The sequence below is a fragment of the Hypomesus transpacificus genome, chromosome 7 (assembly GCF_021917145.1).
Source record: "Hypomesus transpacificus isolate Combined female chromosome 7, fHypTra1, whole genome shotgun sequence".
Taxonomy (NCBI): Eukaryota; Metazoa; Chordata; class Actinopteri; order Osmeriformes; family Osmeridae; genus Hypomesus; species Hypomesus transpacificus.
This window is the reverse complement of record NC_061066.1, coordinates 5,685,536-5,711,557: the sequence shown is the minus strand read 5'-3', so window position 1 is coordinate 5,711,557 and position 26,022 is coordinate 5,685,536. Positions and strand designations below refer to the sequence as shown.

The 26,022-nt window shown below is 45.4% G+C and overlaps 1 protein-coding gene across 3 annotated transcripts in view; it reads left to right on the top strand.

Annotated features, from left to right (window-relative positions):
• scube1 (signal peptide, CUB domain, EGF-like 1) overlaps nt 1–26,022 on the top strand; it is a 324,611-nt gene that overhangs the window by 79,247 nt on the left and 219,342 nt on the right. The gene's annotated exons all lie outside the window — the stretch shown is intronic.

Sequence of the window (26,022 nt, the reverse complement as noted above, 5' to 3'; positions counted from 1 at the left end):
GCTTCAATGGGTCGCATTGGCAACATACGGCTCAAGAAGCTGGCAATATACGTAATTCCCTCTGCTAAGAATCTATACCTTTCAGAAAGATACTCATGAGGGAATGCAAAAGGGTTTTGTCGGTCTCTAAATGTTCTGGTTTTCTGAGCGCACCTCTCACTATCCGCGCACCAAGCTCCACACGATCTTCTATGAACAGTGACGACATGATCGTCAAGAATGAGTTAGTGGGCGGGGTTTTTATACCGGTTGATCTCTGATCTCCAACTTATCCTGCTCCCAACCAGGTTAGCCGTTCAGCATGTGTTACCATGGCGATTTACCCCGGTAACAAGTGATCCACCGTCGTAGTACAGAAAACCCTGGGTTGAACCTGAAGTTACCTCGCTAACGCCAAATCTTGATTTGTAGTACAGGCCCCTGGAGTGACCACATCCCACAAACAAAATTGGCACAACACAACTGATTAGCTGCAATTCAAACACGTAAGAGCATCAACACACAAGTAGCCCAACCAAACGTGGACTGCAACAACCACAACGCACAAATGGGTCACACAGTAGTCATCACTACACACAAAATGTTGCCAACTTACACCTAAGCTGCAACCAAACAGTGACCCAACAAATGTGGAAGCAGTATCCACATCTCAAAGGTCACGCACCACAAGTTACAGTTCAATACTATTACAAAAATCACAGCTGCACAAGACAACATTACCTTATAACAAATAAAATAACTCCCCGGTACCCTTCTCATCCGACGGTGGGCAGATAGCTACCTCCTAGAGCAGCGTTGATCCTCTAGCGGCCCATCGTCATTGAGCCCAGGATGTTCACAAAGGCAGCACAAAGTACGCTGGAACACGGGGATATGTTATCTAGTGGGAAGGAAAACAAAAGTGTCAGCAGCATGCTGTTCCCTGGACTCTATACGGGTATCTCCTGATATACCTCCATGAAAGATTGCTAGTGCATGCAGCAACGGAAAACTCATTAAGACATTCTAGCATTATGATGATCTGGTAACCTTCTCATCCATACAGGGCAGATTTATGCGTTCTCAAGCACTCATTAGTTTCTGCGCTTCCACGATGTCCAGTGTGGACGTGGACAGCTTCGCAGAAGCAAAGGTGGCCACCCCGATCCGGAAGGGATATGCCGTTTGCAGGTCCAGGAACAGGCCACAGCGCTCGCACAGGATTTGGAGGCGCTGTGTGAGCCACAATCTGGTCATGGCCTTGCAACTGCATCACTGGCAAACAGGGGGGGTTTTGCTGTGCTTCAGTACAATGGTGAACATCCCACTATTAAATCGGATATGGTGAGATCGCAAGATGGATCGAAAGTAGCGCATCTAGGAGTGGACACAAGTTTGTGCAGTAAATGGAGAGTGATGGGTTGCTCTTTCTGTAGACAGCTCACGAGAAAACGGATAGACGGGCTCCCCAGAAGGCCGCGTGCTGCAGGATCCACACACTGAACGCAGAACTGGAAACCTGCCACCAATGCATTGATGGACGACGGTTGCAGCTTGCAGTACTTGAAATGGTGCACCATAAATGCGCGCAGCATGGACATGTTTACAGGCAAAGGATTCACAGAGAACGAACCACAGTATGAAGAATGTTGAAGCCAGGCAGAGTCGTAGGATTTTTATGTGGGAGAGCACACAACCAACCTCATGAAGTGACAGGCGGAAAATACATGATACTGCAGCACCGTGATGGAACCACCCGACCTTAATCTAGCACGGCCTAATGAAATATCGAGCATGTCAGACTGTCTAGCGACACGTGACAGCGCAGCGCATGGAACTCCTGCAATTTGAAACAAGACAGGGAATCAGTGCATTGGTCGGCTAGCCCCAGAACGTAGCTGCGCACAATATGAAATTGCCCAGGACGCACGTTCAGGGGAGGCGTCTGACGAGTCGGTTGATAAAAGGTACCGAATAATCCCCTCATTGATTGTGTGGACTGCTGCCTCGTTATCTTAGAACATGGTGATCTGTTTCCTACACCATAAATGCCCCCACAATGACAAGAAAACACAATCGGATACAATTCGTGGAGCGCATGGGAATAGCGCTCTGGTGGTAGGGACAGAATCCCTGCAGGCCGCGCATCACAGAACCACTCTCAACCGTGGTAACCCTCAAACCCAACTGAGGGGGCCGAATCCGTGTACAACTGGAGGGCGGCGGACGTGCCCACCTCATCGTTATGGAAAAACAAAATGCTGTGCCACTCGGCGCACAGCTGCGCCCAGAAGGACAGATATTACATTACATTTTACATTTAGTCATTTAGCAGACGCTCTTATCCAGAGCGACTTACAGTAAGTACAGGGACATTCTCCCCGAGGCAAGTAGGGTGAAGTGCCTTGCCCAAGGACACAACATCATTTGACCCGGCGGGGAATCGATCCGGTAACCTTCTGATTACTAGCCCGACTCCCTCACCGCTCAGCCATCTGACTCCCTGCTCCGACCTGCTCCCAGCGTCGAGCACCCGGGTGTCCTGCAGGTTCGCTACGGTTTTGCACAGGTCTGGGGAGCCGAGAAACAAAGGCAAGCCTTTGAGGGATAATAGGCATTGCGAAGGTTAGATGGCCTGCAGAGAAAGCACTCATGTTTGCTCATGGACACGGCACTACAGGCTGACCCAAAGGTTCATAACGGACCATCGTTGTGTTTACCCAATTTTACCCAATACAAAAACCAATACAAATAATTTTGTTTTAACCTTCGCAATGTGGGGGGTGACAGCCCAACGGTTAAAAGAAAATGCTTCACCTTGTTTTTGTATGCGGTAAAGTTATCGCAATACGAAGGTGGGTCACAATGACTGATGGGTCAGAATGACCCTAAGATAACACAAGGGTTAAGATGTTTTGCGAATACGGCCCCTTGTTTACACAACCTCTCGTTTTCCACACGTGTCTCTTTTACTTTCTTGTTGCCGACACATACATGAGGTTGGGGTCTGTAATTGACCTCAGGAATTGTTTGGTCTTTGAAAGGAAGGGAACATAATTTTTTTTATTAGGTGCGGGTGGGATACTGTAAAGCTACAAAAACAAGTGTCGGAAGTAATTTCTTCTTCCAGCTCTTTTGTATCAACAAGTTAGGGGACAAATTTATTTTAGAATTTCTAATTATGCCTCGATTGCAGATAAGTGTTGTTCAGTTCTTCCTTGCCATTGTCATTAATTTTCTTTTACTTTTTTGTTTTTATTTCTTTCTTTTTGCTGTCAACGCAGCTTGGCCCAATGTGTTGATAATTTCCTGCCTCCTGTGACTGCTCATAGCCCTCATGCAAGTTTATTTCTTTCATACTTAATTATTTTGATACTTCTACTGGAGATCTGAGGAGTGTATGTCTAGCAAGGGGAACAGCATTTGAATGGCCCAGTCACAGACATTCTAAATTCCAACTTAATCCATGATGGAAGGGAAGGGTGAGAAGTAAATGGGTGTGCATTTCCTTGGTCCTCAAAAGTTGAGTGCCACTTCTATTGGGTTTTAGAAGGCTTAGGGTTTACAGTTAGAATCAAGGCTTCAAAGTAGAATTGTTTTTTCCGATCGGTTCGTTCCAGGCAGAATTGTTGTGTTTCTGTTTCCGGTAGTAAGTAAGTAAGACTTTATTTATATAACACATTTCATACAAGAATTGTAGCTCAAGGTGCTTTACATAAAATCAATAAAAACAATAATACAAGTCACAAAAGTTATAATTAAAATAGCAAATCTATAAGAACAATAATATAACTAATAAAAGTAGTAAAACCCTTTTGAGATTAAATTACTTAAATGCTTCGGTAAAAAGGTAGGTTTTACGCTGTCTTTTAAAAATGTCTAGCGTGTTTGCTTCTCTAATATTTATGGGTAATTTGTTCCATAGTTTTGGGGCGTAATTGGCAAAGGCCGAATCACCAATCTTCTTATGACTGCTTCTGGTGACCTCTAATAGGCCTGCATTTGATGATCTCAGTGTTCTAGCTGGTGTTTAGTTTATAAGGGAGTTTGCAATGTAGCTAGGTCCTTGTCCGTGTAGAGCTTTGTATGTGAGGAAAAGGACCTTAAAGTCAATTCTGAAGGTAACAGGGAGCCAATGTAAAGTGGCTAGGATAGGACTAATGTGTTCTCTCCTTTTAATTTTTGTTAATAATCTAGCTGCAGAATTTTGAATGAACTGTAGTCTTTCAGTGGTTTTCTTGGGAACACCAGTGAAAAGTGCGTTACAGTAGTCCAGCCGGCTGGATATAAAAGCATGAATTAACTTCTCTGCATCATTTTGGTTTATGAATGGTCGTACCTTTGCTATATTCCTCAGGTGAAAGAAAGCTGTTTTGGTCACTTCATTAATGTGAGAGTTGAAATTCAAATCCGAGTCCAGGATTACACCGAGACTCGTCACCTCTGGTGACAAGACAGGGGGTTAAGCTTCCTAGATTCTTAGTAAGCATCTGTCTTTTGAATTTGGGGCCACATAGTAGGACTTCAGTTTTGTCTTCATTTAATTTAATAAAGTTATCATTTACCCATTTGTTTATTGCCTACAGGCAGTTGGTAATGGAATTAATGGCCGTTCCATCGTTGGGTTCAGTGGATATATATAGTTGTGTGTCATCCTTATAGCTATGGAAATTTATGTTATGTTCTCTGATTATGTCGCAGAGTGGTAACATATAAAGAGAAAAAAGTAATGGACCTAGGCTGCTTCCTTGAGCAACCCCGTAGCTGTTTTCATGTTTCTTGGACCTATGGTCCCCTAAACTAACATAGCATTTCCTCCCTGTGATTTATGATTTCATCCAGTTCAATACACTATCTGTGAACCAAATAAGCTTTCCAGTCTATTGATTAGGATGTCGTGATCAATGGTATCAAATGCTGCACTGAGATCTAACAGGATAAGGATAGAGACTTCATTTGCAGTGACCTACATAGTGATGGGAAGTTCAGATCATTGTACTGACTCGGTTCTTTGAATTTTGTTCAGTAAAATGAACAAATCTTTTTGAGTCATTCGTTCATTCAAACATTTTATAGCCAATTCCCTGGCCTGAATACGTCCACTGCAAACATTTATAATATTCTCATGTAGGCTATATGTTAGTGCATGTAAACCAGCAGGTACAATTTTTAAGAAAAATTCCCGCATCAAAATAATGCATCTTGACAGTTTGATGTATGATATGAAATTATCATTTATTATCACACTAGTATTTTATTATCACAACAAACAACTAGAGAGGGTATAATTTCTGGGATATTGTAGGGTGCACTCGCTTGCAGGTGGGTCCGTCCCCTTAAGTTTTTTCCGTCTAGTGATATTTTCAAGCATTTAGCCTACTCGTATTGCATAAATCATTAAGAACCCCCTTTGAGTCAAGCTACTGTAACACAATGTCACCGGCAGTATTTCATATGGAATCGCGATTCAAACGGTACCGTCTGCTAACTGAACATATGCCCCCAAAAACGTAAATAAGTTTGACATTAATTTAGGGGGAAATGGCTAATTCAAAAGAAGTTTGCTATGCGCAAGCTAGCTGCTGTTGCTAGCCAAACGTCACTGAGGGGATTCTTTGAAAGCACCAGAAATGAGAACGTTTCTTAAAGTTTTGGCTGTGGCATTAAAGACAGCGACGCACCACACAAGCTGAGTTAAAATACATTATTTATTGTGACATTACTTACTGTACATGCAAGTCGTGATTTGCTTAAATGTACATATGCTGCTAGTACACCACGGCACGATACTTGTCGTGCAACAGCACATCAATGCAAGTTGTTAACGTGTGCTGTCGATGTTGTGATGTAGGCTAGCACTGAGTACCCTTCGTTGACATAAGGCACTTTTTGCCAAAAAACTTTGTAAGCTCCTAAACCGTGTAACGGAACATAAATAAAAATACAAGCAACGCAATCGAGACCAAGACGAATCTTTTGACACAGGCGTTGTTTATGTAGTCCAAGGCCGAATCCCAATACTCCCCCTTATCCATTACCCTTAGTTTTGCGCATTCCCGTGAGAGCTAGTGGTGTCCCAATACTCTTTTGGAGCTAGGGGTAGGGCTAAGACTAAGGGGTATACACCCCTTAAAACCAAGCAAGATCGGGAGCTTACTTGAAACCTAGGGCTATGTGAATCCTGCGCGACCGGCAACAATGGCGGCCAGATCATCCAGAGAGTCCGATAAATGTCATATTTTCGGCTTAATTAATTGATAAAAAAATTATGACAGTCTTGTTTTGTGTTATACACAGTCCTGAACATATATATTTGCAACCATTTTCCAAATCGAAACGTTTCAAAAAATCGCTAGTTTGGTACGCTAAAGTGAAAGTGTTGAATTGCACAACAGTCCCACATTTCTCTGACTAGCATGTCTACAGTTTTAAGTAAACTCCATTAGCAGCGAATTTCATTTAATATCAGTGCATAACACTACTTGCTTTGGAGATATTGATACGTGCTAGACGACGTACCTGTAACCAAGTGGCGTCCCATTTCCTAGGGCTATGTAGCCCTTACCCCTTACTTTCGAGGGCTAGGGGTAAATTAAGGGGAAGGGGGAAGGGGTAAGGGGGAGTATTGGGATTCTGCCTAAATATTGACTGATCCTTAGGGGCGCAGAAAGAATAATAACTAGAAAAGGCTGTTCCTGCGAAACAGCAGTGAGAATGCTGAAAACCTGAATGGGGATAGCTGACCATGCTAAAAAAGCTGAACATTTTTGTATTTTTTTGAAAGTTATAAGCTGAAGCTTCAAAGCGCCCGAAAGGTATTTTAAATAGGGGCTTGAGCTGGAGGAAGGCATAAAACTACAGAAAGAAGAGAAACAATGCATAACAATCTGAAAATCTGAGTTTTAAAAGGCCTGAAATGTATGTTAGAAAGGACCTGCAGCAAGATGAAGGCAGAAAAGTACAGAAAAGAGGAAAAAATGCAAAGGTAGCCTACTGGCAGTTGGAAGAAAGTGCTGTGAAAGGTATTTTTGAAAGGACCTGGAGCAAGATGAAGGCAGAAAACTGAAGAAAATAAGAAGAAAAATGCAAAACAAAAAGGGGAACATTTCAGAAAGATGAGCTGCAGGAAAATGTGAAAATTGAGCAGAAAAACAGTTGCTGAAGTCTGGGTTGAACGAATTTGAAGGTAAAAAGACAACACTGGAATGACTTGAACTTGCTGGAAAAACGTAGCAACCGTTGGTCATTGGCAACATTTCTAACCTACAATCTAGGTATCAGGTTCAAGACGGAGGAGAAACTAATCATGCGTGCCTGCACACCCAGTCCTGTTCAGACACATCATTTAAGATGACATCAAAATAATAATTCATAGTGCTGGGTTGCCGATGTTGTCGTTGTCCCTGGTGAGTTTTTTATACGTAAATAATAAGATCATGCTACATCTAACCAGCCGATCGTTTCTTGCAATTGTGTCAAAGTGGTAATGTATTAACACCGTAGGCTTGAATAATAACCGAAGGCGTGAAGCTAGAGAGAGGATGCAATGGAAGATTTCCTACATAAGCTAGATCTACTACTTCAAATTGAAAACGGAGAAGATATTTAGAGTAAAGACAAGTTACTTTACATCTGTGTTCAATATCGTCAATTAAAAGTAAAACTTTCCAGTTACGAAGCGTTTGTTCGTAGGATTAACGCCAGCTGCAGCAAACACTTACCCCAGCCCTGGTTTGGCTGTTCGTGACGGTCAGCTATGACAGTCGAGCCTCGATTTTGGCAGATTTCTGTAAAACTTGCTAAAATAAAAACGAACCAGCTAGATTATGTACACTTTAAGCTCAATGTACATACCTTGTTTGGCCAATTTGGTCGATTGTGGAAAAAAAAAGTCGAACCCTTTTTAGTTATGGAGAGCCATCGCGCTAGCTCGATTATGAGAAATGTAGCTAGAATCCACACCTCAAACAAGTTAACCTAGACGCAAAACTGTACGTCCAATTAAGTATATTTTCCGAGACCCAAGACTCTGCCGAAACCATTGATATCCTTTGTGTCTGTGCGGTCAGAAATACAACTCTTTTTGCAGTTTCCAAAACTGTACCCAATTCTGCTTTCATGGTGCGTGTCTGTTTGGTTGCCACGGCAATGGAGCAGCTGTACTCGCTAACGAGCTGGGCAGAGAGAATAAATAACACATTTAGCTAGCATCCACACCTCAAACAAGTTAACCTAGACGCGAACCTATACGTCCAATCCCAAAAATGTGGAATCATTTGGGAATAGCTGAATGTCTTGTGAACATTTTAAAGGTTGAATGGTGTCTTTAGCTGAAAGTATGCTGAAGTAGTTAAAGGCTAAAAAACGGCGGAAGAACTAAGAAGTTGATATAATAATAATAATAAAGAGAAACGGGAAACCAATAATAATATATGTGAGAGACCAATGGTTGTGCTCGCCGAAGGCGTGGGCACACCCAATTACAATGCCCTGAACTGTAAGTACAAAAAAGTTTAAATAAACCTGCAATTATTACTTGTAAACTAAATAGTGAATGAGGTAAACAAATCTTTTCTGTTTCCTATTGTGAGCCTATGCAGGTCAATTGAAAATGATCCAAAGAATGGTACTCTAAAGAAGGAACGAATCGTTCACCTCCCGACTGAGTCTTCGGGTCAATGATTAGTTCATCTGCCTACTGAGTCTTCGTGTCAGTGATTGGTTAATCTACCGACCATGTCTTCGGGTACAAGTCCACCACACATTCTAACTCCTCTCCCTTGTCCCACTCCTCTCCTTTGGCCTGGTACTTGTCTTCTTCTCCTTTGTCCTGGTCCTTGTCTTCCTCTCCCTTGTCCTGGTACTTGTCTTCCTCTCCCTTGCCCTTGTCCCACTCGTCTCCCTTGTCCTGGTACTTGTCTTTCTCTCCCTCTCCCTTGTCCCACCCCTCTCCCTTGTCCTGGTTCTTGTCTTCCTCTCCCTTGTGTAGGCATTACTGTATTCTTACTTTTTTGTGTTGCCCTATATTGTTCTTTTTTCACACCAGATCAGCCCAAAGAGGTTCTCTTTACTGTCTATACCATATGGTCATGCAATTGAAAGAACCTCAACACCTGAGCGTTTCCTAGTTGGGAATCAGCTATGATGTACAGTATTTGCATAACTTCAGCTGTTTCTCAGTGGCAATGGAACAAAATACAGGGGATATATTTTCTGTTTCAATTCACAATATAAACAGCTGTTCACTTTGACTTTAGCCAATAATTTAGGTTTTGAACATGATGTTATCTGTTTTGCTGACAGTGTGAAAGTATTGGTAAATTGGGCCGTAAAAATCGATTGTTTTGGTCTTGGTTGAGCTTGTGTGTAAAAGAAGTTCAAGTATTTAAAATGTGTATTTACTTTATGCATTTTGTGTCAAAGCAACAAGAAATATGTTGTCTAGCCTACACAGATGGATGTTGTGCTCACTGTGTTAGAGTTTAGGAAACTTGTTAAAGGTATTGAAAAAACTGTCATAGCGATTGTAAAATACTATATTTATTTGGCCTAGTACAATTCATACACAATGGAAATTCCGAGTGCTTTACAAATGAGCAAAAGTGTAAGTGTAGTAAATGTGTACAATTATGAAAATTATTAGTTGGAAAATTATAAAGGAGAGAAATATTCCATTTTAAATTAGAACGGACGAAAAAGGTATAACTACTTATTTTGCGCTAACATGTCAGCTCTCAATTGTGCGTAAGAGTGCTCGTGGGTGTGCGTAAATTCTATTCTTACCCAAGAACAAATCCCAAATAAGAAAACATTAGTGAATGCCAGAATCTTCGTGAAAACTGCGTAATTGGGGTTTGAGAACAAATTTGTTTGTAAGAACATTTGGTGAATGAGGCCCATTGTGTCCTTGGGCAAGGCACTTCACTCTACTTGCCTCGGGGGGAATGTCTCCCTGTACTTACTGTAAGTCGCTCTTGATAAGAGCGTCTGCTAAATGACTAAAAAATGTAAATGATAGAGATTATAAAGTCACAAATTTGAGAGAAAAAAGTACTTGAATAGGATTTAGCAATAAGAAAATACTCCTGAGCTGGGCAAATAAGTCGAGTTGGACACAACGTCAAACAACACAAATTTAATAACTCACTAGGCTGTTGTTCCGGCCCCAGCCTACGCCACTAACTAACAAATGTCAAAACTAGACTCCAGAATGATTGCAGCGAGAACTGAGAGCCCCGCACGCAACATGACCTCTCCTTTTAACCCCTTCATACACCGCGAGGTTTCACGCACAGAACATGGAACTTAAACACATAACGACATTCCCACCAAGCCAAATAGAACCCCTTAACCCAGGTCACTACATAGCCCACCCCCCCTTTTATAAACCCTAGCCCCTAGGGTTGCACAAAATCCTCAAAACGACCTGGGGGTCGTCTCTGTCTCTGGGGTCTTCCTGTAACCCACCTTGGGAGCCCCTCAGCGGCCCCCCCAGTCCCAATGTAATTTCCAGTGTCCTCAGGGAGGGCAGCCTCAACCCTGGGTGTCTCCTCCACAGGCTCAGGTTACGTTAGTCTCTGTGGACTGTCCCTGTTCCTGTGGGCTTCCAACATTGACCCCCCCGTTCCCCACAGTTTTAACACCTCTGTTGGGGGATAAAAAATGTATCCCGGTGTACCACTACCTTCCTGTTCCGTGGGGGGAACTCCACGCGGTATGTTACCTCCGCCACCCTTTCTAGCACTGCAGAGGGACCCACCCAGGTACTGTCCAGCTTTGGGCACCGCCCCTTCTTCTGCACGGGGTTGTGCAGCCAAATGCTTTCTCCCACTTCAAAGTGCCTCCCCCTTGCGCGTGTGTCACAATGGCACTTTTGGTGTAGCCCTGCGTTCACAAGCTGCTCCCTTGCAAAGGTGTGAGCCACTTCTAGCGCTGTGGGTGAAGGGGAGTGGTGTGTTTTTTCAACCCCTAGCCATCTACACAACTCAGAGAATGCACGCAACTCAATGTGTCTTCCATGGTCGGTGTGGATGGACTGTTGTACCCCAAACCGACTATTCCCCCTATTAAAGCTTTTGCTGCAGTCTCCCGGTCGTGTAGATTCACCCTCTACAACATCCGGAAGATCAGGAGATACCTGTCTGAGCACTCCACCCAGCTGCTAGTCCAAGCATTTGTCCTCTCCAAGTTGGACTACTGCAACTCGCTGCTCGCCGGTCTCCCAGCATGTGCAACCTGCCCTCTTCAGAGGATTCAGAAAGCAGCGGCCCACCTGGTCTACAATCTACCCAGACGCTCCTATGTTACCCCGCTCCTCATCTCCCTCCACTGGCTACCCATCATGGCCCGCATCAGATTCAAGACCCTGGTACTAACCTTCTGAGCAGTGAACGGGACTGCACCCGACTACACCAAGTCTCTTACTGCAGCCTTACCCCGCCACCTACGGTCTTCTTCAGACAACCGCCTTGTGGTCCCACTGCTCAAGACTGCCCGGTCCCAACACAAGCTCTTCTCCTGTCTGGCCCTCCAGTGGTGGAATCAACTCCCCACCTCCATCAGAGACACTGACTGTCTCCCCACCTTCAAGAAAAGGCTCAAGACGCACTTGTTCCGGGAGTACAACGGTACTTAAGAATGCTTGGCTGGACCTGATGTTAGTTTCCTCAAGGATCACAATGACTCTTGCTTAGAGATTTGTTGCTCTTGTTGGTTAGTGGTAACTGATTTAAATTGTTGTACTTGCTGTGAAATATTCTATTACTGTTTCTTGCTGTTCTACAGGTACACTTGCACTTATAGCGATTCATGTTGTTTAATTGTAACTTGATTAACTACATGCTCTTATGGTTCTTCCCTTTGGCACTTATTTTGGTTGTTCACAATATGTGATTCATGTTTTGGCTACCCGCAATGTTTTTGGGGCTATCTTGTTGTTATTATCAGTGACCTATGCACTTTGTAAAGCTCTCTCTTGGAAGTCGCTTTGGATAAAAGCGTCTGCTAAATGAATAAATGTAAAGCCTCTGCTACAGTCTCTGCTTCCTGATCTGGGATAGCATAAGCCTATGGCCACTTTGTAAAGTAGTCCATAGCGGTCAGATTGAACCTGTTACCCTTGTCTGTGGTAGGGAATGGCCCCACTATGTCCACTCGAGGGGCTCGGAGAGGGAGTTCCTTGATGGAGAGGGCGTTCCCAGTGTGCATGTCCGTAAAATACGCAAAGAAGTTATGCAAATACTGTAAATCACAGCTGATTCCCAACTAGGAAACACTCAGGTTTTGAGGTTCTTTCAATCGCATGATATTGGTCCGTCCGTCATCTGCCGCTTGTCCGGGGATCGGGTCGCGGGGGCAGCGACCAAAGCAGGGAGGCCCAGACTTCCCTCCCCCCGGCCACTTCCACCAGCTCTTCCTGGGGGACCCCAAGGCGTTCCCAGGCCAGCCGAGAGACATAGTCCCTCCAGCGTGTCCTGGGTCTTCCCCGGGGCCTCTTCCCAGTGGGACATGCCCGGAACACCTCACCAGGGAGGCGTCCAGGAGGCATCCTAATCAGATGCCCGAGCCACCTCAGCTGGCTCCTCTCAACGCGGAGGAGCAGCGGTTCTACTCTGAGCCCCTCCCGGATGACCGAGCTTCTCACCCTATCTCTAAGGGAGAGCCCGGACACCCTGCGGAGAAAGCTCATTTCGGCCGCTTGTATTCGCAATCTCGTTCTTTCGGTCACTACCCATAGTTCGTGACCATAGGTGAGGGTAGGAACGTGGATCGACTGGTAAATAGAGAGTTTCGCCTTTCGACTCAGCTCCTTCTTCACCACGACGGACCGATGCAGAGCCCGCATCACTGCGGACGCCGCACCGATCCCCTGTCGACCTCGCGCTCCATTCTTCCCTCACTCGTGAACAAGACCCCGAGATACTTGAACTCCTCCGCTTGGTTCAGGATCTCCTCCCCGACCCGGAGATGGCACTCCACCCTTTTCCGGTCGATTACCATGGCCTCAGATTTGGAGGTGCTGATGCGCATCCCATTCGCTTCACATTCGGTTGCGAACCGCTCCAGTGAGAGCTGAAGGTCACGGCCCGATGAAGCCAACAGGACCACATCATCCGCAAAAAGCAGCGACCCGATCCTGAGGTCACCAAACCGGACCCCCTCAACACCCTGGCTGCGCCTAGAAATTCTGTCCATATAGGTAATGAACAGAATCGGTGACATAGGGCAGCCCTGGCGGAGTCCAACCCTCACCGGAAACAAGTTCAACTTACTACCGGCAATGCGGACCAAACTCTGGCACCGGTCGTACAGGGACCGGACAGCCCCGATCAGGGAATCCGGTACCCCGTACTCTCGGAGCACCCCACACATGAGCCCCCGAGGGACACGGTCGAACGCCTTTTCCAAATCCACAAAACATGTGTAGACTGGTTGGGCGAACTCCCATGTACCCTCCAGGACTCCGCGGAGGGTATAAAGCTGGTCTACTGTTCCACAGCCAGGACGAAAACCACATTGCTCCTCCTGAATCCGAGGTTCGACAATCCGACGGACCCTCCTCTCCAGGACCCCTGAATAGACTTTCCCAGGGAGGCTGAGGAGTGTGATCCCCTAAAGTTGGAACACACCCTCCGGTCGCCCTTTTTAAAGAGGGGAACCACCACCCCGGTCTGCCAGTCCAGAGGCACTGTCCCCGATGTCCACGCGATGTTGCAGAGTCGTGTCACCCAAGACAGCCCTACAACATCCAGAGCCTTAAGGAACTCCAGGCGGACCTCATCCACCCCAGGGGCCCTGCCACCGCGGAGCTTTTCAACCAACGACCTCAGCCCCAGAGATAGAAGGGCCCCCCCCCGATGTCCCCAGACTCTGCCTCCACGTCGGAAAGCGTGTTGGTGGAATTAAGGAGGTCTTCAAAGTATTCAAAGCCGTGTCTAGCACAGAAGTCCAACAACAAAACACCACTCGGGTTCAGATCGGGGGGGCCGTTCCTCCCAATCACGCCCCTCCAGGTCTCACCGTCATTGCCCACATGAGCATTGAAGTCCCCCAGGAGGACGAGGGAATCCCCGGGAGGAGCGCTTTCCAGCGCCCCCCCCAGAGACTCCAAAAAGGGTGGGTACTCTGAGCTGCCGTTTGGTGCATAAGCACAAACGACAGTGAGGACCCGTCCCCCCACCCGAAGGCGGAGGGAGGCTACCCTCTCGTCCACCGGGGTGAACCCCAATGTACAGGCGCCGAACCGAGGGGAAACCAGTATTCCCACCCCGGCTCGACGCCTCTCACCAAGGGCAACTCCAGAGTGGAAGAGAGTCCAGCCCCTCTCAAGGAGACTGGTTCCGGAGCCTATGCTGTGCGTCGAGGCGAGGCCGACTATATCTAGCCGGAAACTCTCTACCTCACGCACCAGCTCAGGCTCCTTTCCTGCCAGCGAGGTGACGTTCCACGTCCTTAAAGCTAGCATCTGCAGCCGAGGACCGTACCGCCAAGGCCCCCGCCAAGGCCGCCGCCGTCTCACACTGCACCCGACCCCCATGACCCCTCCTGCAGATGGTGAGCCCACTGGAAGAGGGTCCCACGTTGTCTCTTCGGGCTGTGCCCGACCGGGCCCCGTGGGAAAAGGCCCGGCCACCAGGCGCTCGCCATCGAGCCCCACCCCCGGGCCTGGCTCCAGGGGGGGGGCCCCGGTGACCCGCTTCCGGGCAGGGGCAACTGAGAACCATTGTTGTGTTTCTTCATGGTTGTTTTTTTGAGCAACGCTTTGTCTGGTCTTTCACCTGGAACCTGTTTGCCTTGGGTGACCCTACAAGGGGCATGAAGCCCCCGACAACATAGCTTCCAGGATCACTAGGACACGCAAACCCCTCCACCGTGGTAAGGTGGTGACTCAAAGAGGGGCATGCAAAACACAATCTATGATCCATATACTGTGAGACCTGAGACATATACTGTATATAGAATACAGTTTCTGTAATTTCATCTGATGTTAGTGTTTGTTGTGACATTGATTAAATGTTCCTGTTGAAAGCGAACATGTGTTAGTGTTTTGGTAGACATGGGGCCTTATCTTGCAACCAGCGCAATTGACTTCGTCAACGACGCAAGTGTCATTCCTAGTTTGCACTCGACGCAAAGCCGACTTTTCCCTCCACAGACACACGTCGAAATGACTTTGCGCTCCCGTGGGCGGTTCAGCGAAAAAGGTTTCTGGCGTGTTCTGGCGCAAACGTTCCCTGGCGCTATCTTGCAGTTTCCGAAAAACAATTCCGCTACTGACCAGGAAAAACGTGGTCTAAAGTCAATGGCGCATTATTGAGATGCTATTTTAAGGGTGCAAGCTTGGTCCGTGCCCACTGCTGGCGAGGCCAGGGTCTTCCATCTGCGAAGCTACGTTACATTGTTTTGATTTATGGCGTGTTACATTTCTGCGAAGCTACGTTACATTGTTTTGATTTATGGCGTGTTACATTTCTTCAATGATTATAAAAAGATTTTCATAAGAAATTTCTATGTACGTGAACTTGATTTGTAACAACAGTGGCAATTTCCTCCCATGACTGTTTAACCGAAGCTAATTTGGTTAGGTTTCTTCTCCCATGCCCATCAGAATCAGAATTCGGTTTATTCGCCATGTAGCCTATGTTACAAAAATACGCAATTTACTGTGGCAGGAAGGTGCAAACAATAAACATATACGGGTATAAATTAAGTACAAAAGTACATTAGTTAAACTAATTCTAAGAACTAAACAATTTAAAAATAAGAATAATTATTTGAATGAGCAGCATGAGTGGGCAATGAGAAAACTGCTCTGCCTTTCCCATACAATGTCACTTCTCTATCTTTTACGGCCCTGACCAGATTGTCAGTCTCCTCGGCTGTGAACCGCTGGCGTGCGCCTGGCAAATCCGCCGTTATAATAGCAATTCGCCATGAAGCAAGCGCTGCTCTTAAAGGGAATGTGAGATGATGCTCTGATTGGTTTATTGCACGTTACGCCCAAACCACACCCATTAGTAATGTAGCTACTTCAGACCCACCCTTTTTAGATTTGCGCCAGGCGCAAAGTCATCTATCCCGCCGGCAAAATAACAACCAAGCTGAAGTCACGCCCACCAAGTTACTTGCGCTTTGCCTTTTGATACTTGGATACTTATTCAAAATAGGGGGGATGGTGTATTGTTAGTGTATTTTTGTGTTATGAAAATGAGTGTTTGAGTTTAGTTTACAATATGTGATTTTGAGCATAACATTTACAGTTATGTCTATTGTGTGTGGTAGGTGTGTTGGGGCATTAAGAGTAAGAGTAACAAGTAGCAAGGAATTTATAGGCTATATATATATATATATATATATATATATATATATATATATATATATATTTATAGGAAGGTATCTGTAGGCTTATTCTACACACTAGGACTACACCACATTGCTGCTGCAAAATGTTGCAGATGGTTTCCTGAAGAGGGAACACATCTTCCTTGACCATACCGATTTATTTGCAGAGCGACGCGTAGGCTACTTGTTGGAATGCTTTAGGCTACCAAGAGCAGTCCTCATGGATATTTGTAACAGTCAACTGATTTCTAGGTCTATGTTTTTTTGCTTAAGAATTCAGATTAAAGTTAAACCATTTATTTTTTCACTTCATCAGTTCTGCGCACTTCTCCAGATACAGCGTTCACTGCATGAGTAATTGGATTCCATGCATTGGTTTTATTTACTGCTTTGTATCCACAGCTGACTATTAAATATGATGTGTCGTTTGTCGCTAACTTCTTGCAGTTGTACCTCCACTTCAGAATTATTATTACGTTTTTCTGTCTTTTGTCGAGGCCTCCACCGTCTTTACCACGTAGTTTTGACATTTCTCTGAGTATGCACACAGCCCTGCCGTATCATGCCCTTTAAGGGAATTAACGGGGCGTTAACCTATGCTAAATAGGAGCAACGGGGCACAAACTTTCAACTTAAATACAAGAAATATTGGGATTCATCATTCTACATTTATTCATTTAGCAGATGTTTTTATCCAAAGCGACTTCCAAGCGAGAGCTTTACAAAGTGCATAGGTCACTGATAATAACAACAAGATAGCCCCAAAGCATTGCAGGTAGCCAAAAACAGAGGTACACATTGTGAACAACCAAAAATAAGTGCTAAAGGGAAGAAACCATAAGAGCATGTAGTTAAGCAAATGACAATACACAACATGAATCTCTAAGTGCAAGTGTACCTGTAGGAAAGCAATAAAAATAGGATTAAATATAATACAACTGTTTAAATCAGCTACCACTAACCAACAAGAGCAACAGTCTAAGCAAGAGTCATTGTGATCCTTGAGGAAACTAGCGTGGGGTTCAACAAACCATTCCTAAGTACCGTTGTACTCCCGGAACAAGTGCGTCTTGAGCCTTCTCTTGAAGGTGGAGAGACAGTCTGTGTCTCTTATGGAGGTGGGGAGGTGATTCCACCACTGGGGGGTCAGGCACGAGAAGAGCTTGTGTTGGGACCGGGCGGTCTTGAGCGGTGGGACCACCAGGCTGTTGTCTGAAGAGGACCGTAGGTGGCGGGTGGGGGTGTAAGGCTGCAGGAGAGACTTGATGTAGTCGGGTGCAGTCCCGTTCACTGCTCGGAAGGTCAGTACCAGGGTCTTGAATCTGATGCGGGCCGTTATGGGTAGCCAGTGGAGGGAGATGAGGAGCGGGGTAACGTGGGAGCGTCTGGGTAGATTGTAGACCAGGCGGGCCGCTGCGTTCTGAATCCTCTGAAGAAGGCGGGTTGCGCATGCTGGGAGACCGGCGAGCAGCGAGTTGCAGTAGTCCAACTTGGAGAGGACCATTGCTTGGACAAGCAGCTGGGTGGAGTGCTCAGACAGGTATCTCCTGATCTTCCGGATGTTGTAGAGGGCGAATCTACACGACCGGGAGACCGCAGCAATGTGGGCCGTGAGGGATCCATGGTAACCCCAAGGTTCCTGGCAGAGGATGAGGGGGTCACCGTCGCAGATCCCAGGGTGATTGAGAGGTCGTGGGATGATGAGAAGTTCCGTTTTGGCAAGGTTCAGCTGGAGGTGGTGCTCGGTCATCCAGGCGGAGATGTCTGCGAGGCAGGCCTCAATCCTAGCTGAGATCCCCGGATCGGTCGGGGGGAACGACAGGTACAGCTGCGTGTCGTCAGCGTAGCAGTGGTAGGAGAAGCCATGGGAGGTGATGATTGGTCCAAGTGAGGTGGTGTACAGAGAGAAGAGGAGGGGTCCAAGGACGGAGCCCTGTGGGACACCAGTGGAAAGCTGGCGAGGGTCTGACACTTTGCCTCCCCAGGAGACCTGGTATGATCTTTCCGACAGGTAGGATGAGATCCACTGGAGTGCAGTGCCAGTGATCCCAGAGAGTCTGGAGAGCAGGATCTGGTGGTTAACCGTATCAAACGCCGCAGAAAGGTCCAGCAGAATGATGACGGATGACCTCGAAGCCGCTCTGGCAGACTGGAGGGCAGTGGAGACTGAAAGGAGGGCAGTCTCTGTGGAGTGGCCGGTCTTGAAGCCCGATTGGTTGGGGTCAAGCAGGTTGTTCTGAGAAAGAAAGTTAGACAGTTGGTTAGATACAGCACGTTCAATTGTTTTAGAGAAGGGTAACAGTGATACCGGTCTGTAGTTCTGAAGGACGGCAGGGTTAAGGGAGGGTTTTTTGAGTAGAGGGGTAACTCTGGCCTGTTTGAAGGCAGAGGGGAAGGTGCCAGAGGTAAGAGAGGAGTTTAGAACATGGAGCAGAAAAGTTATGATCGAGGGGGAGATGGTTTGAAAGAGAGGGGAGGGGACAGGATCAAGGGGACAGGAGGTGGGGCGATGAGAGAGAATGAGGTCAGAGAGCTCTGCCTCGGACAGGGGAGAGAAAGAGTTTAGACATTTAGTTGGGTCAGTCATGGAGGGTGAGAGGGTAGGAAAGGTGGGTTTAAGGAACCGACTGCTAATGTCGGCGACTTTTTTCTCAAAGAAGGAGGAGAAGTCGTCTGCTGTCAGGGTGGAGGGAGGGGGTGGGGGAGGTGGGTTAAGAAGGGTGGAGAAGGTAGAGAAAAGTTTGTGGGGGTTTTAAGCAGAGTTAATTTTGTTAAGAAAGTAGAGGGTTTTAGCACCAGTTATGTGAGAAGAGAAAGATTTAAGGAGGGAGTGATACTTATCAAGGTCCAAACCGTCTTTGGACTTGCGCCATCCCCTCTCAGTTGCTCGAAGGGTGGACCGTTCTTCACGAATAACATCCGTAAGCCACGGGCAGGAGGGAGAAGATCGTGCAGGCTTTGTTGACAGGGGACAGAGAGAGTCAAGTGATGCAGTTAAAGTGGTTAACAAGGTGTCGGTGGCAGTGTTAGTGGGGTGGGACGAGAATTCGTCAATGGGAGGGAGGGAGGATGTCAAAAGAGAGGAGAAATGGGAGGGGGATAGGGAGCGGAGGTTGCGCGGGAAAGTTACGAGGGGAGGGGAGGTAGGAAGGGTTGGAGGGAGAGAGACAGAGAATTTGATAAAGTAGTGATCAGAAATGTGCAGTGGGGTTACAGAGGTTAAGTCAGTGATACAGTTACGTGTCAGGACGAGGTCTAGCTGTTTGCCTGCCTTGTGGGTCGCCGGTGTGCTCAGCAGCGTCAGGTCGAAGGAGGTCAGGAGAGACAAGAAGTCGACAGCCTGCGTTCCTTGGAGGTGGATGTTAAAGTCCCCGAGGACTATCAGGGGGGTTCCATCATCCGGGATGACGCTGAGGAGCATGTCCAGCTCTTCCACAAAGTCAGCTAACGGTCCTGGTGGGCGATAAAGAACAATTAAGCATGCTTTGATAGGATCAGTTAGCATCACATAATGGTGTTCATACGATTTGTCAGTAACAGAGAGTGGTGTGGATGTGTATTTAATATATTGGGAAAGAAGTAAACCTGTCCCACCACCCCGCCCGGTTGAGCGGGGTGAGTGAGTGAAGGAGTGGTTGACGGAGAGAGCAGCTGGAGTTGCAGTGTTCTCTGGGCGGATCCATGTCTCTGTCAGTGCAAGGGCATGGAGAAGCATGGGATGCAAACGCCGGGATGAAGTCTGCCTTGTTCACAGCAGACTGGCAGTTCCAGAGCCCTAAAGAAAGAGAGAGGGCAGGTGGAGAAGATCTGGATAGGTAGTGAAGGTTAGAAGTTGACCGAATATACTTTGTGACATATCTACGTCTACGGGTAGTGTAATGGACAGGAATGCTAAGGAAACACATGCTAGCTATGAATACGTTCTAGGTAGAATATAATCTAATTATGAATATGAATAGGTTGATACTTATCAGAAGAGGTGATCCGGCCCCGTCGGCCTTCCTCGGTGGACTCCGTAGGTAGACTCCTTTGTCTTTGTTCGACTGAGTCTTTGTGCGATGAGGCTGGCAGACGAGGCTGCCTCTGTAGTGCTAACCGCCTTAAATATGCTAATGCGCAGATACAACGCCCCCAATTACCGTCAAACTAAAGAATACCCTGAAGACGAAAATGACTCACTGGCTAGCTCCTCCTTGACCAGTTTGAACTGGTTATCTAACTGCTGACCCTTCCGCTCTGCCCAAAAGACGAACTTTTAGCTAAACTCAATAATATACTACAGCCTTGATCACTCGCAGTCAATGTAGCGCTCTCGAAGTTCTCTACAGTATGACGCTATACGCTCTCAGCTGATTCCAGACGGCTTCGGCTTTTAAACCAAATTCTACAACGCCCCCAATTACCGTCAAACAAAAGAATACCCTGAATACGAAAATGACTCACTGGCTAGCTCCTCCTTGACCAGTTTGAACTGGTTATCTAACTGCTGACCCTTCCGCTCTGCCCAAAAGACAAACTTTTAGCTAAACTCAATAAAATACTACAGCCTTGTAGTATTCTAAGAACACACCTGCGAACAATTCTGCTGTTTAAGAACACTTCATGAATCACACGTAAATTTTTCTTAAAACTTTCTTAAGAACGAATTTAAGAAATAACTTAGGAAGATATTGGTGAATGAGGCCCAAATTGATTGTATCTTGTCTAGTTAGTCTTGTTAGTCTAGTCTAGTTAGTCTTGTCTTGTCTGCTTAGTTTCTAAGGCCTTATTTTATGTCAATTAACCAATGGCTTTTGAAAACAGTTAAAGTGACATTATTTATTACTTGTTTATTTAAATCTATATATGTTTTGGAGATGAAGTAAACACGTAAATCATTCATGTCTGCACTTCAAAAATTCAGAATTTACATTTCCGAACACGGACTAAAGTGCTTTGTGCGCAGAAATTTACTCAACAGGACTGTCTTTTGAGATCCTGTTTGAAATTATTTGCAACATATTTTAGTTTAACTTGTCTTTTAGCCTGGCATGGATCAGGCTAGTTCCGAAGTATAAGTAACCTTGGTTACGTAGCTAGAACTAGAATAAGCCACTTTAATAGAACGGAACTTTCGCTAAAGTAAGTGAGACTTGGCGAAATAAGTCTTGCTTTTCCTTAATCAACGTTGATGGAACACCCCCGGGTCAGCTGGATTGAAGGGGCTTGTGTGTTTTTAGCTCCTAGGCTGCCCGTGCTTGTGCTGTTGTGAGAAGTGAAGGGCGTCACTGCTGGAGACGGCTGGAATGGCACCACTGGTATGACCTCTCCAAGTTTGGAAGGAAAGCGGAGAGGCAGCCCTATCCCTGCTAGCCCCTCTGATGGCAACATCCCCACTGTCAGCCCCCTCGACAGCCTTACAGTGCCTGCAGCTAAATCTAACTGAACCCCGCAGTTCTTTAAAAAATCCATCCCTAGTATACAGGGGTCTTGCACTACCGCGTTTACGCGTTAAATGTATGTGGGAGACCGTAAGCCCCTGACAACAACCACTTAAATGTGACCAAACATAATATATTGCCATTCGTCATTACTGAGAAAAGCCCCTCCTTCAGGTGAAGGGTGCCAGTAACAGCAAAGTCTATGGAAGCTACTTAACTTTTCAGCAGGGATAGCGTTTCATTGGTGAATTGAAAGTTTCAAATCTTTCAAATCTACGAGAGCAGCATAGCTATCAGAAACTTTGGTTTTGTGAATCAGAGGCGGAGCGACAAAACAAATTCTGTCATTGATTTACAAAAAAACCCTTTCTCGTTTTTTTCACAAGACGTTCGCTGGAAGATAAAAAGAGGATAAAGGATCTCGACCTACACGATTTACAAATCCAGCAGCAGGCTAGTGACCAAGGATGAAGCTACAACCGGGGCTACAACCACCTGCTCTTTAAGCAAAACGGAGTTGGCTGGCTGGATGTTCAAGTAGCTAGTTAACATGCTTTTTGGTAGTGGATGGGAGGATATAATAAATAAAAAAAACGATATCGATGTTTCATCGACATAGTTTATACAAACGATGTTTGTAACTTTAAATTTTGTATCGTATTGTCTTGCTCTTCTTAAATACGTAGTTGTTTAAATAAAAAATAAAGCAGTGGTGGTTTTGCCCAGTTTCGAAGTGTTTCCGTTTATTTGCCCCCCCCCCCCCCAAGGTTTTCCAGCCGCTACTGCTCACCAGTGTCACCGTCGAGCCTGTGTCGACTAGGGCGAACATTCCACCCTCTCCACTTTGACCCTTATGTTACAGAAGTCCCCCACTGTGGTCCGACCCACTACAAACACTGGCCCGGGACACAAAGTGGCTACGGCCCCAGGATGTAGCTGGTCCCCTCCTCCTGATCTCCGCTGATGATCCCCTACTCCTCACTGTGTGGTTGGGGCGGTGAAGTGGGCCCGAGCATCCCCCCTGCGTGTGTATCCCCCTATTATCGTTTTCCTGGTGATGGGGAAATCCGTCACAGTCCCGTGCATATGGCCAGGCAGGCCACATCCCCAGCACACTATGGGAGTGGAGCTGGTGTTACGACTCTGCCTGGGCCCTGCTCGATGACCAGTGAAACAGCCTTGACCAACCCGCTCAAGTTGTTGACCAACCCTGGCTTGATGATTCCGGTCCTCCAGCCACCACCGCTCTCACCTCAGGCTGCTCGTCAGCGCCCCTGCTCTCTCCCATGCCCCAGATCAGCTCCCCCTTTCTGGCTACTTCTACTGCCACCCGCAGTGACGGTGGTTCAGCCATCTGGATGTGTCTACAAAGTTCAGTTGGAGACAGCGCTCTAATAAAACTATCCAGTGCCAGCTCATCTTGCACCCCCAAAGGCATAGTTCCATAAGCCCGATGTGTCATGCTTAACAGACTACTTGCCAATGCTTTCAAAGATTCCCCTGGGAGTCTCTGTCTGTTCCCCAGCTCAATCCGCAGCGTATTGGGTTGGACTGTCGAAACGGTCCCCCAATGCCTCCACTAGCGCACCCTTCCACCCGGAGCGTTAGCAAGCATTACAAAGCCTCCCCCGTCAGGCACAGGGCCAGCTGCGACACCTTTGTCTCGTCAGACCACCTCCCGGCACTAGCCAACAACTCTAATTGAGTGAAGAAAACTGCCTACTTGCCTTGTCCATCAAACTTCGGGGGTTTAACTGCTACTGTTGCTAATGGCAACAGGGCGCCGCCGGGGACCTGCGTGTCCGTCAACAATGACAATGTCAAAACAAGACTCCAGAATAATTGCTGAGAGGACTGAAAGCAACATGACCTCTCCTTTTAACCCATTCGATCTCCGCGAGGTTTTACGCACAGAACATGGAACTTAAACACATAACAACATTCCCAACCAGCCAAATAGAACCCCTTATCCCAGGTCACTACAATACATTGCCGGGCCTATTCAGAAGCAAACATCATTGTATTTATTTGGATGAGGTGATAGCTTTTGCACATCAGGAACTACAAGGATACCCTTCCAAAACATTTTATATTAAAGTATACTATAAGTATACTAAAATATGGATAGTACACTTTTAGTTCACTTTTGATATACTTTTAAGAAGTATGCTTTGAAAATAGTTCACTTTTGATATACTTTTAAGGAGTATACTTAGAAAATAATTCACTTTTGATATACTTTCAAGTATGCTTTGAAAATAGTTCACTTTTGATGTACTTTTAAGAAGTATGCTTAGAAACCGAAAATTGTATACATTTCTTCTGGAGTATGATGTATGTTTTCTATTATTATACAGCAAAAACTGTCAAAATAATTGTAAATTACATTACAGGTTACATTTTTTGGATCCATCTCATTCTAATTATTTATGGATATGAAAATCTATTATGCATTGCACATTGCATCTTTGTTGGTACCGAAGCTGTAACCTTTAATTACTGCCAAAACATTCTGAAGCCCTAAAATCTTATACTAATAATTATCAATTGGAGTATTAATGTAAAAAACGAAAAAGCTACTTGAGAAAGAAGCAGACAGAAGGGTTTATTTATGCATTTGAAGGTTAAACTGTCAAACTGACTGAAGAAAGAAATAACGTGGCTCATTGGCTGGTCAATTCCCATGATGCAAGGCAGTAAATAGTGTTAACATTTGCTGATAAGTTTGCAGTTTGTTCGAAATACAAATGTAACTTCATGAATTTCGTTTTTTAAATGCTTAGAATGTAGTGTTTTGTTGCGTGGTCATTATTGTGCTGGTTTACCTTTGTAACCATGAGTTAAATGACTGTTACGTTTCAGAAGAAGAGCTGGATTCTTGCATCATTAATGCTTGTGCAGTAAATGGCTTCTTTCAGCTAAGAATTTGCAGTGTAAAATTGCGAGGGCCCCCCGTTCCCGCCAAGTGACTTAAGATCTGAGGTGTTTGAGGGGGCTCCTAAAAATCTTAATATATTAGCAAGTAATAGTCAAATTAAATTTATTACGTTTACTTCTTGAAGGACTTACATTTATTTAAAGTGCACTTGAAAGTATTACAAAGTATACTTTGAGGCTCTTAAGGAAGTATACTTCATGAACTTAAAGTGCACTACACAGGTTACTTTAGAGTATTCCAATGTATACTTTGAAGTACTTTAGGAAGTATACTTGATGAACTGAAAGTGCACTACACAGGCTACTTTACAGTATTCAAAAGTAAACCTTGAAATAAACTATAAGTGTACTTTAAAGTGTACTAAAATACTTAAAGTGGGCAAATTCAGTTTACTTAGTGCAAAAATAGAATATAAATAAGTACACTGCTAGTATACTTTAAGTAACATGATAATAGTATACTTTTTATACTAAGTATACTTACAAAATAAACTTGAAGTATACTTATTTTTTGTAAAGGTATCGCTGGTTACATCTACAGGCAATTCAAATGGGATTCGTGAATCAACAGGACACAATATGAATGTAATGGAAATGTTGGTCATATGCATAGATGTATGTGTATGAAATCTATAATCTTCTATGTTCATTGGTAAGAGACAGGAAGGGAAGGTAATTAAGTTGAGTTCAAAGTAATGTGAGGTGCTGATGGCTCTGTGGGCAGCTTGCCCTGGGGGATGGGTGAAGCATTTTATATGGCCTTCTGTCCTCTGGTTACTGTAAGGGGTCAATGAGACAGTTGCTCTGAACTTTGGCTAGAAGGACTGTGTCCTGTTTCATTGTTTGTGTTAATTAAAAGTATTGTTTGAAGATGGTCACACAAAGGACAGTTGACCATTTGACTGGTCAACCCCTGTGGCTTTATTATCTACTGCTCTGGGGAGAGCTGTGACATCAAAGAACTTTGGGACACACTGGAAACTTGGTATTGTTTCAAGCTGTCACTAAATTGAGTTAGCCAATCACAGAGTTTGCTACATTGATTGATTGACCATATAGAATGCCATTTGATCTTAAGTTTATATAAGGCAGTGCATGTGTGCTGGCTGATCATCACTCTTGCGAACGATTTGTGGCTATCACACCCTTCGCCAAGACGGATCACAAAGTACTTTGTTTAAATCATATGTAATTGTATAGTCTAATAAATTGTATTAAAACCATATCCCTTGACTATTCAGATCTACACAGTGCCACTCGAATTCTTCCTTAACAATGACACATATTAAAATTAGTCGATCCTCAAGGTGTGGATCAGTTTAGAAGAGCGCAGCTCTCCTGTTGA